The sequence below is a fragment of the Meleagris gallopavo genome, chromosome 5 (assembly GCF_000146605.3).
Source record: "Meleagris gallopavo isolate NT-WF06-2002-E0010 breed Aviagen turkey brand Nicholas breeding stock chromosome 5, Turkey_5.1, whole genome shotgun sequence".
Lineage (NCBI taxonomy): Eukaryota > Metazoa > Chordata > Aves > Galliformes > Phasianidae > Meleagris > Meleagris gallopavo.
Genome location: NC_015015.2, coordinates 15,061,393 through 15,073,635, shown reverse-complemented (window position 1 = coordinate 15,073,635; position 12,243 = coordinate 15,061,393). Strand labels below are relative to the sequence as shown.

Here is a 12,243-nt window from a genome sequence, read left to right as displayed (position 1 = left end):
TCTTGTTGGAGTCTGAGGTCCCAAAAGGCCTGAAAAGCCCACACTTGGCTTGCTATCCCTCCACTGAAATCACAGCATGATGTCTTTGATGTAGATGAGTGGTTGAGGATTGCAGGCAGAAATCATTTGGTGCCAGGTTGCGTAGGACAGATCCTGGGGGACCTAATGGGAATAGACTGGGATCTACATGGACACCTAGCTGCGTACAGAGAAACTCCAGTACTGGGTTAGAGCATAGAATCATAGAATTGCTCAGGTTGGAAAAGACCTTGAAGATCATCAAGTCTAACCACAACCTAACCAAACTACCCTAACTAACAACCCTCTGCTAAATCATGTCCCTGAGCACCACATCCAAACGGTTTTTAAACACATCCAGGGATGGTGGCTCAACCACCTCCCCGGGGAGCCCATTCCAGTGCTTCACAACCCTTTCTGTAAAGAAGTGTTTCCCGATATCCAACCTAAACTTGCCTGGGGTAACTTGAGGTCCTCTCATCCTGTCATCTGTCATCAGTGAGAAGAGACCAACCCCACTCTCGCTGTAAGCACCTTTCAGATATTGGAGGAGATGCAATAAGGTCTCCCCTCAGCTTCCTCTTCCCCAGACTAAACATCCCCAGTTCCTTCAGTCGCAGTTCCTGAAGTCTCTAGGGCTGGCCAACCAGTGTCCTGGAGAGTGTTCAAAGAACAGCAGGTGCTTCCAAGGGCACATTGCTTGGCAGCCCATAATTTCCCACACATTTCTCATCCATGGGCCTTGCCTCTTCCATACTTCTCATTTCTCATCTCTCCCAGGTTTAAGGTCCACCTGGGCAGAGCCCAAGTGCTCCCTACACTCCTCACTAATACAAGCAAGAGCACAGCCCCAAATTCTTCCTAAACCCAACGTGTCTCTATTTATTAACTCTGATGACTGTTGCCCCATGAGCTTTCCTTGAACCTCTCTAAATGTCTGCAAATAGCAGCATCCTTCAGCAAGGAGCAACCCAGGTCTGTCTTCTGTCCTCTTGAAGCTGACCTCACTTCTTGAACTGGAAAGACAATCATAGAAGCAGGCCAATCCTCACCAGCCTTCTCTAGGCCATGCATGACTTCACAGTCATAAGTCATGTCTTTTCCATACTGACATGCACAACCCATACTTGTGGGGAAGCTGTTCCAGACCTTTGACAGCTCCTCGCTCCCTCTCTGTGTTGTTCTGTTACGTTTGGCCTTTAGAAAGGGGCCTTTAGGGACATGGCATGCCTCAGAGCACATCTACACCACAGCTCCTTTCCTTTGCTTTGATCCTTGGCAAAATGCATTGGCAAGATAATACAGAATAGCAAGCAGACATATCTTGCTGAGGTCAGTTCTCTCATGGCACAATGTGCAGGATTAAGTGAGTGATGGGCTCCAACTTCAAACTTCTTTGAGGACATTCAACCTGCTACAATAGCAAGGATTGATGGCACAGTTCGGGTCCTGAGATGAACTTTGCTGCAGGTGAGGCTGTAATGTGACTCTGCTTTGACAAATAATTCTTAATTCAAAACCCAATCATTTTGCAACAACTTTTCCTTCCTCTTGGCCCCGCCACAAATCTGCTCTCCCTACTCCATTCTCATCTTTCCTTTGGCAGCTAAACCCATTATCTTTATTGTTTCAGGGCTGGGCTTCTTCCTGTTAGATCTCCTAATTGGATTTTTGCTTTCCAATCCCTTTAGTCTCTTCTGTGCTTCTATAAAACCCTTTAACCCTTCAGCACCTCTCTGCCTTGCTAATCCATTGCACCCAAATGCTTCCATTTCACTCCCTCTTGGCAGCTGGAATGTGACAACCCTTCAGCAAGCCTAAAGCCAATTCTACTCCCCTCCAGGAGATGTAGGGTCACCTGATTTCCCTCTTCTTTCCTCCTTTAAACATGACCAGGTCTGGACCAACATTTCCAGGAGAATGTATTGACTTCAGGTGTCACAGCTGAAGGCATCCTAAAGCTGCAGGTTTTCTACCCAAAATCAAGCCTGGTGGCAGCATAGGCAGTGGAACATGATCTCTTCTCAGCAGGATGCTGAGGTGTGAGAACAAAAGGAGAAAAAGGTGGAGATCTGGTACCAAGGTCCTCACCGCCCGGCCTTTCAACCCAGGCCTACGCGTCTGAGGAAGAAATATTATGGGAAAGAAAAGTATGTAGAAGAAGGAATTATACCAACCAGAGACCTATGGTGAGAGGTAATGGCCTGAAGTTGTATCAGGGGAGGTTCAGGTTGGATATTGGGAAAAATTTATTCTCCGAAGGAGTGGCGATGCATTGAAACAAACTGCCCAGGGAGGTGGTGGAGTCACCTCCCCTGGAGGTGTCCAAGAATAGGGTAGATGTGGCACTGAGGGACATGGTCGTTGGACGTGGTGGGTGTGGGTTGAGGAGTGGGCTTGCTGATCTTAGTGGTATTTTCCAACCTTAGTGATTCTGTGATTGTGTTGGCCAGGAGTGGGTGACGCGGGGAGTATACAGAGATGGGCATGAGTTTGTTGGAGGCATTAAACACGATGCCAACAATTTCTGCCCTCAGACTAATGGCAGATCAGGCCAAGGTGATTTTATTGCTGCTCCTTAGAAGCTGACTCAGAATAATGGATCTTCTAAGAAGGACTGAGCGAGTTCCTGCATTTTGTGGCTCATGTTACTACGTAAGTTTGAATGGATAGAGCAGTTCTGAATTGCTCCACATAAACATGCATTAAATGAGGAATTGAATCAATACATGCTGGGCCTTTTTCCAGACCCAGAGGGAGACCAGGCCCTCCTGGAATGGCTATTTCTGACTCCCACCTCTGGTAGTGGCTGGCTGGGGATTTGGGGCTGCTCCCAAAGAAGAAACCAAGAGAAATCAGTCCTCCAGACACAGCCCTATCAATGTGTGGGGTGTTGCATGGCTGAGCATGAGATATCAGCACTGACAAAAACTGGCAGAGTAGACCTGAAAAAGCAAGAAGGGATGAATCTGGATGCAAAGCTGCTTCCCCGCCATGCTCCTGTAGGGCTGCAGCTCTGCCTCATAACTGCCCCCAGCCCTGTAATTGGGATGATGCACCTAATGGAGGCCTGGATGTCTTCTTTCTGGAGACAGAAAATACAGCTTTCCATGAAGGTCATGTCCCTTCTTTCCCTCCATTCACTCAATGGAGAAATCTGTGTCCAAGATCACAGTCATGGTCCTACCAGCAGCACTGGGGCTCTTGTAAAAGCTGATGCCAATGGAGAGCAGAGGAGCACTGGAACATCTGAGCAACATCTCATTAATAGCTACACTGGCACAGCTAATTAATGGAGTGAAATGAGTGTTTGGAGATGGTTTAATGGAGGGGTGAGTCAGGCACAGCCCTACATATCGCTGATCCCATGGTTCCTCCCTCCACTGCACTCAGCCCATAACTCAGCTCTTCTCCTGGGAGCTGGAAAACCTTCCCTGGCTTCTGTGGGGGAGGACACATGAGCAGCACCACAGCTTGCAGCCATCAGGCTGATGCCAAGAGCTCAGGGCATCTGCTCCATCTCAGGTCCATGCCTTGATCATGACTCGTTTGAGTTGGAAGGGACTTTTAGAGATCATCTAGTCCAAATCCCCTGGAATGAACAGGGACACCTACACTAGATCAGGTGCTCAGAGCCCCATCCAGTTCCTGTCTCCAGGAACAGGACACCCATTGATAATGACACTGATTATTGTCACACCCTTTGTAACAAGGATTTCTCACGCAGAGACCTCAAATCAATGTCGCAAACATCAAGCAGCCTCATGAAGGGAAACAAAGCCCTGGTTAGTTCTGACCTGGGGCTGAAAAGGTGACCTGGAGGTGTAGGATTATCACAGCAGCCCTCTGACCTGGTGATCCTTCAATGAGCTGGAGGTTAGAGTAAGGGGAAGGGTCATGCCTGTTACACTGATCATTTTTCACTCTTTAAATGGGAATGTCTAGCACAGGTTGTCAGTTAAAAAAAGAAACAAACACCAAAGTCGTGCATCGTGCAGTGTTGCTGAAGTTTACAATTCCATAGAGCACTTACAGCCTTTCAGGCTTTGCCTGTAAGACTCTGCTATAAGCAGGAATAAACACAGCTCTCCACATCTCCCAGCAGTGCTGGTGAACCAGCAGATGGACTAAAAGTCTGCCTCAGCAAGACAGGACTTCACCTTTAAACAACTTGGCCTTCCTGGTGTCATATGGAATAAGCACTGCCTGCTGCTCACTAACAGCATAGGATTTTATTTGACTGGGATCATGTTTTATAACAGCCCGGCTCAGTTTGCATGTTTGCAGCAAATAATCACTGTGGAGCTAATAGCAAATTCACTCCCAGGTGCTTAATGATGGTATTTACTGGTGACTGCAGAAAAGTAGCTGTTTTAGGTCTGTGGTGATGATGTGGTGATTAGGGTGAGTTAATTGGACACAGGACAACTGGGTAATTGCTAACGATGAGGCAGTGAACTCCCAGGTAATTGCACCTTCCCTAGAGGTGTGCTGCCATTAGCAGCGTTACAAAGGCAAAGCTGGGAGGTGATGACAGGGGAGTCATTGTCTCTACATGGCAGTGCTGAATCAGGGCCAGGAAATTACCCCTTCTCCTTACTAAGAAAAATAATGCTTGATCTGTTTGTTTTCCTCTTGCTTTCTTAGAGGAGAGATGCACTTGTGGTAAGAGCCGTGCGTCTGTCAGCCCGTGCCTTCTCTTCATAGTCTTCTTTTCCTTCTTTTCAAACTCTTACAAAAATAAGGAGATATATTCAGCTCCAGAGCACCTACAAGCATACTGAGAAGAGGTCCTGAGGGGAGGAAGGGGAAGCAGAGGCTGACGTGCCCTCCAGACAGCACAACCCAAGCTCTGCTGGACACTGGTGGGGCCCAGAGGAGGTGCTCTGACAGAGCTCACCCACAGAAACACTCAGTAGAAGCTTCTACTTTCTTCATGGGCACCAGCAGCACGAGTCCTGCTTCCTACAAGAGCAGACATCATTAACGAGGTAATTAAAAGCAGGCATTCATTTTCCTTTTAATGAATGTGGGATCTGAGGGAGTTTGCGTGGTCACTTATTGGAGCCCTGGTGGCCCTTCGGCAAGATTTCCCAGGTGCCAGCCATCTCCACACGTGTTTGGGCTCTGCGGGACATTGCTCATTGAATGGATGTGGAGTTGGGAGGCCTCACCCAGCCCTGGTCCTCCTTGCTGGGGCTGGGAATGCCCTGCTTAAGTGGCTCATTATCCATCTGCTAGGGCCTTTTCATTTGGCTTCATTATTAAGAGACAAAGACGTGCAGTGTGTCCTTCTCTCCTTTTTAATGAGCTCTCCTCTCCCTGTTTAGCGAGAGAGAAGCAAAAAATAGCACAGCAATCTTTAGTACAAGGTTGTCCTGGCAATGGGGAGAACTTGCGGCCCAGAAGCTGGGAGTGCCAACCATAAAGTTATATGAATTTTATGCAACAGATATTTCTGAGTTTAAATCAATACAACTGAATTGCTGGCACAGGTTCGTGTGGCTCCATTGGCACGTCCAAAGCTGCTCCACCACAATGGTTATAGATGGGATGAACAGTTTAAGCTGTTCTCATCCCAACACCCTATGTTGGCACAAGATGTCTCCCAGGTCATGCATGGCTTTTATGTGTTGCTGTTAAGGTGAATGTGTGCTATTTTCTACATTAATGAAAAGTAAAATGGTGTGCGTATTTGCATGCCAATGTTTTGGGCTGGTTAACTAGTGCCAAGCTGCAGCAAGGTTCTCGAAACAACAGGACAAAGCTCCTCAATGCTATTTGCAAGCCTTGGAAGCAGCAAGGTGCAGGTGAAGGCCGAGCACAGGACTGAAAGGCTGAGTGTCCAAAACTATTTAGCTTCTCTTCACCCCTTTCCATTCTCTTTACTGTACAGGGATATAATACCTTTGTCACATGAGGGCATGGGAGAAGCTTGCAAAACACCTGCTGAAGTGCTTTGAAGATGAAAAGCCATATGTGCTAACGATAAGTTGTATGGGCAATCTAAACAGACTTGGCTATAAATCTCGTGTGCTAAATGAGGGACGAGGTGGTGGGTGGTACCCACCCCTAATTATGAGGCTCATCACCTGCTCCTGTCCCAGCATAGCATCCTCTTGGCTGGAGAATGGCTGACACCAACACCTGGGCAGAGGAAAAACTTGTTGTGCAAGTCAGCTGGAGAGTCAGGAAATATCCCTTGGGAGGAAGTGGGTGCCCACAGTGGGTCAGAGGTGCCACATGTTTTGTCCCCAGGCCTCGGTGATGCAGCACAAGGCTCAGGCCATGGAAGAGATTTGCAAAGGGAGAAGCCAGTAGGTAGCTCCTCTTTAGATGCACCTCCATTTTGACCCAGTTGTTCTCGACAAACACTGGCAGAGCTTTCTGTGCCTCCTGTCCCCAAGCTCCCACTCCAGCTGTGAACCCACCGGTTCTTCCACGTCTCCTCCTGATTCTTGTGTGGTGAGTTTCTCCAAGAGATTTCTCCATGAGCTTGGGGGTCCTGTGCAACAGAATCATAGAATGATTTAGGTTGGAAGAAACCTTACAGCCCACCCAGTTCCACGGGCAGAGCTGCCACCCACCAGCTCAGGCTGCCCAGGGCCCCATCCAGCCTGGCCTTGAGCACTTCCAGGAACGGGGCACCCACAGCTCTCTGGGCAGCTGTACCAATGCCTCACCGCTCTCTGAGCAAAGGATTTTCTCCTAACATCCAACCAAGTTGGGAGGAACTGTTGATCTGCCTGAGGGTAGAAAGGCTCTGCAGAGGGATCCAGGCAGGCTACACTGATGCTCTCTGATACCTGATTCTGCGGGTAGAAACTCTGGCATGTGCTAACCTGGTGGTCTCACACCCACTTGTCAGCCAGAATGGACCTCTAAAAGCCATAACTGGAGGGAGAGAACCAACCATACCCTTCAAAAGAAGCACAGCCCCAAAGCGTAGTGCGAGATTTAAGAAGTAAATAGCAGGTGCTCTGCTTTTGCAGTGTTTCTGGGTCACACTTCTGATGCGCCTTCACAGCAGTGGGAGGCAAAACCTGGCAGTGCGCGTACGTGCCAGGAGAAGCGAGATGCCCACAAAGCTGTGTCTGTGGGGTGGTTGGGCTCTCCTGGGAGCAGCCCTGTCAGGTGCCTTCAGCCTCTTGCTCAGTGCTCAAGGCTCTCTATTGCCTGCTGCTCCGTGTGTTTTGCATGCGCTTACGACCTTGTCCTAAAATAAGTTCTTGCATGCACAGCACACCCTGAAGAGCACCTGGAGTAGGTTTGTTTGGCCTGGCACCTGTTTTGGCACAGGCAAGACTTTTTTCTATGGAAAATTTTATTTTTCCAACCTAGACTTGAAATACATTTTCAAGTATCCAATACATTAATTTTTTTTTCCCCTAAAAAAATCTTCATTTTCCTTTGCAGCCAGGACACAGCATCAACCCCTTGAAAACCAGGCCTCTTCAAGTTGTCTGAGGCCGCTTTGAATCACTAATTGCTTCTGAATACATAGGCCAAGCATTTTATCACTTAAAACTCCCATAGCAATTCAAATGTATACAGCTGAGAAGCCTCTTTCCATGCATGGTAGGGATTGGTATAGATAAGGATTAAAATGGAAACAAATTCAGCCCTGGGGGTCCTCTTTGTTCCTCCCTGCACTCGGTGGGGTTGCCAGGGCTACATTTGTTCCCTCATCTTTTTGGAGAGGCTCCAGAGCCCCTTGAATGCAAGGGAAAGACCGGAGTGGCTGCAGAGGGCTGGATTAGGCCCTAGGTACACGCATATTTCATCACCCGTAGTGCTGGCTGAGAGTCCCTCCTTGAGGGCAGCACACTCCCAGCTTCATCCTGGCTGAAGTTTGGGTTATTTTCAGCTTTCTCTGAATGCCAGCCATACTTGCCAGGAGTCTGCCTGCCTGTGGGATAAGGGGAGGTGAGCAGGAGCCATCAGGGAGCTGTTTGGAGGTGCCAATATCAAGGGGAGATACTGTCATGGCATGTCCTGTTCACATCCTTGAATACGTTTTGGGGGCTCGTGAGATTATGAACACCTTGCAAAGCCCCATCTGCACTTGCCACTTGTTTAGATAACCCTCAGCCTAAAGATGAATCAAGGTGGAAAACTGAGGTGAGCACGGGCAGCCGAAAGCCTCCTTTTCTCTTAGGTTGCCTGTTGTTAGGTCTGCCTGCCGTACAGCCGCGTGCCGGGGTGACTGTGCTCAAACACTGCCAAGAGCTCAGTATTAGGGAAGTGAAAGCCAACTTACTCATTTTCCAATAGAGAGGAAGATACATGCTGAATGTGCATCTGTTGGATGGTATTTCTATTTCAGGAACGCTGGTAAAATACAAAATGGAAAAGTGACTTTGTTTGCTTGATTTATGTAGTTCCTAGAAAACCTTGGGTTAAGGAGACAGGGATGCTCTGTAGGCATCAGGTACCATTTATTCTCACACAGTAGGTGATAAAATCTATTATATCCCTGGCTTTCCACGTGAATTCCTGTTGACTGAGACACATTACCTGACCTACTCGAGTACTCTGGATGTGGAGAGCCAATAAAGTATCCTGACAAGTATCTTCATGTAAAATCAATAGCAAATAAGAAATCAGTTCTGTGAGGGTGATAGCCATTTATCTTTAAAATTAAAAGAAAAACCACAAATCTTTGTCAGTGAATGGGGAAAAAATCTCTCTGCTCCTCTCTAACTACTTATGTATTAGGATTTCCGTATTTCAATTGCATATGAGGCACTTATAGGACTTAAAGTAGCTAAAGGTAGTTATTACCTTCATTGCACTTACTCAAGAGACAGCCCTTCCAGTATAAACAAGTCACTGGCCAAAGGAGGTGAATGGAAACACTCTTCTTCCCACGTCACAGATGGGAGAGTTAAAAACTCACTGCTCAAGACTGAATTAGAAGATGAGTCCAAACTCACCTGTGATTGTCCTGTTGAACTGAAGTCTGCATGCATGCTTCAGTTACTTGCACCAGCGCACCATGGTGGTGATGGGTTGATGACTGGACTTGATGATCTTAAAGGTTTTTTCTAACCTTAATGATTCTGTGCTTCTACTTCCAGCATTGCAAGGACGGGGGGGGGGGCGGTAGATGTGGGTCTGGGCTGTAGCTATTTACAGGGATTTATGTCAGTGCACACTGACAGGTGGCCACTGAGGTGCAGCAAATGGGCTGGGAAAAAGCAGGAAAAGGTGGACCAAAGGGTGGAAGGTGTGCTCCTCCCCAGCTGCTCCTGCAGGCTTGGGTGCCCTCTCTGTGCAAACAGAGGCAGGGAAGCCAGAACAGGAAAAACCTGCTGGTGCAAGGCCGGGTTCACATTACCCAAGCTGTTCTAAATCAGGTCACATTTGGTTTGGTTTCAAAGCAGCTGGGCTGGGGAAGGCAGAGATGGCTAAACAACCTAAAGACTGCTTTCAGCCCAAGTCTGACCTGGGCAGAAAGCATGGGAAAGCAGGCATAGGTTCTAGTTCCTGCATGTCTCTAGCTGCCTGCCTGCACCTTAACCTATTTCCAGTGCAAGGTCTGGCCAGTGATTTCAGCCTTTCTGAGCAAACGCTTTTTGTTTCACGTTTGCTAGGGGCACACACGCAGGTACTTATCCCAACCCAGCTGTGAGGTGAGACTCACAAAGGTCAGGATCACTTCTGTGCACTCACGCTTCTTTACCTGAAACAGGCGTTCAAGCAGCTGGCTGAGCCAGTTTGCAGTGTGTTTGCTCCCGACAGGGATCTGCTCCTGAAAATAGTTCAGTGCAAAGGAATGGCCTCTTGCCCACCCTAGCTGCTGCAGAAGAGAGCTCTGGGCAGCCATGCAGGCTGGAGCTGCCCCTCTGCAGCAGCTGATGGCCGGCTGCAGCACGCTTCTCTTCCTCACCAGAAGCTGGGCCAGATGGCTCATCCTCATCTGATTTATTTATGGGGTTATTATAGCCCTTCTGAAGGCAGTGCTCAGCCTTCCACCGATCGAGGTTCTACATCACAGAGAGGCTGTGTGGTTGCTGCAGCAATGCTGTGCAGGCACTGCTCTTGGGAAGAAGGAGGAAAAAGAAGTTAACAGAGCTGGAGATCAGGTTGTCCAGGGCTGATGGCTGTATCTGCTTATGATGCAGTAATAACAATTATTTACCTTTTAATCACAATAATTCATCACAACTCCTTGCAGCTGCCTCATGAATCCTTGCTGCCTATCTCACCCTTCTCATTCAGAGATCTGAAAGCACTTCATAAACATTAATTAATAATTCCTCCACACCCCTGCAAGCAAAGTAAACATTACCCCCATTTTGCAGCTCAGGAAGCTGAGTTCACGTAAGGAGATAATGACCGAGCAGGGACACGGAGCACAGCGGGCCAGGCTCTCATCCTTGAACACGTTCAAACTGTGAGTGGTTTTCCAGCAGCAGGAAAGGAGCAGGGAGGGTGATGGCTCACCCTGTGCTGGAGCTGTCTGCACCGCGGTGACCATAGCTATCTCAGCCTCCATCACTGGGGCAAGCACCTGACTGTGTGAAGCACCTGTCACTGTTCACAGTGGGACTCTCCCTTCTTTAATGGCTATGTTAATGACCCTAATCTGCTAGTGTGGATGTGGTTAATCCCACAAACAGGAGAAGTTCACAAGCTGTTCCTGTTCTGCCTCCTCATGTGTCACTTTGCATCCTATCCTAACCTAACTGTTCCCTGCCCAGCACTGTGACCATCTGGTTGCACTGTGCAAAGGACAGGCAGCAGGCTCCAGCCCTTTTGGCACAGCAATACCCAAGATAGGGCATTAACAAGCCAGGCCAGGGCCCACCAGCCCTTGAGGGCGTGACACAGGAGCTGCCATCCTGAAACAAGACACACACTTGGGGTGAAACCTCTGCTGTGTGTGTGGGGCCCCACAGCAGCCTAGCAGGAGTTTTTTTTCCAGGAGCAGACTGTTGACTTTTGGAAGCCAAAGGGATCCCAGCATCAGAGCAGGAGGAGGGTTGCGTTTCATAGACAAGTCACGGTGTATTAAATGTAAATGAATCTGCAGCTTGATGGACAAATCAGATCAGCGCTGGGAAACCCAGCTCACGGCAGGGGATGGATTTGTAATGGGTAATAGAGCACCGGTGCACCAATGGGAATGAATGGCCAGAGAGGGAGGCAGCCAGGGCTGTGCTGCCTGCAGCACTGCAAGAAAGAGACATCGTGGGCGCTGAGAAGGGAGGTCAGGCTGGATAAACAGTGGCCCTGTCCCCAGCAGAGAATCACTGAGGCATGAAGAAAAACTTTAACAGCTGCAATGCTGCTTTTGAACCTCCTAGTAAAAAGAGGGTCAGAAGGTCAAAACTTTCAATGCCTCTGGGAAGGAGGGAATGTTTCCCGGCAAGGCTTTGAAAGCCCCTCACTAAATTAGCATGACCACACTGCTAAATGCTTGGGAAACCCGACTGCTCGGGTCGCAGGCTCCCCCAGAAGCGGGGAGGCAAAGAGCTGCTGCATTCCCATGCTCAACGACATAATTAATGGGGCTATTTCCTACACGAAGGCAGATATTGAGAATCCTATCCAGCACCTGGACGGGAAATAAAAGCCCATTGGATGTGCTCTGTGCATCCTTTCTCCCCCGCCTTACCTCCTGACACCACTGCCCTTTCTCCTTTCTATTTCTACCTCCTGTTTTCTGTCTCTTCCTTTCTACTCACCGTCTTCTTGGCCTTCTCCTCCTCTGCTGTTCCCAGTGTCATGCAGCTCAGCTCACTCATGCAGTGATATGTGGGGATGGGTAAGAGAGGCACAAGCCAGAGCACTGCTCACCCTCAGCTGTACACAGGGACCGTGCCCCTCAGTTGGAAATCAGGAGCTGCAGCCTACCAGCCTCACTTCTTTCTACATTTATTGCTTATTTTGTGAGAGTACTGATCCACATTCTGAGTTATTTGCCTCCACTTTGAATGTAGATTTTACTAGCAGATTTTCCAAGAGCTGGACAGCAGACAACACATGTTTCTGCTGGATGGTGCTAGGAGGGACCCTGAGATCTCTGGCTGTTATCCCACTGCCTGCTTTTTCCCAGCACTGCCTTTGCACTCAGCTCCCATTCACCTGTGCTGTGGGTTTCCTGGGCACCACTTTTTGTGAGATCCTTTGCACATCATCCCCTTCACTGCTCCCGGTGCTGCTGGTGTGGAAAGCAGATAAGCACACATAGACACAGCAGCTGCTGTTATTGCTTTT

At 48.6% G+C, this 12,243-nt stretch overlaps 1 long non-coding RNA gene across 2 annotated transcripts; it reads right to left on the bottom strand.

Annotated features, from left to right (window-relative positions):
* Nucleotides 1–438: 438 nt before the first annotated feature.
* Nucleotides 439–10,859, bottom strand: LOC109367702. 2 transcript variants are annotated; one of them, XR_004159849.1, is made up of 4 exons: nt 8,955–10,859; nt 8,279–8,349; nt 6,450–6,523; nt 439–4,983 (listed from the first exon to the last, which is right to left on the bottom strand). It is a non-coding gene; the product is annotated as an uncharacterized LOC109367702 (long non-coding RNA). The 2 variants fall into 2 exon arrangements; XR_002115029.2 differs by having other exon boundaries at nt 439–6,523; nt 8,955–10,847.
* Nucleotides 10,860–12,243: the final 1,384 nt, after the last annotated feature.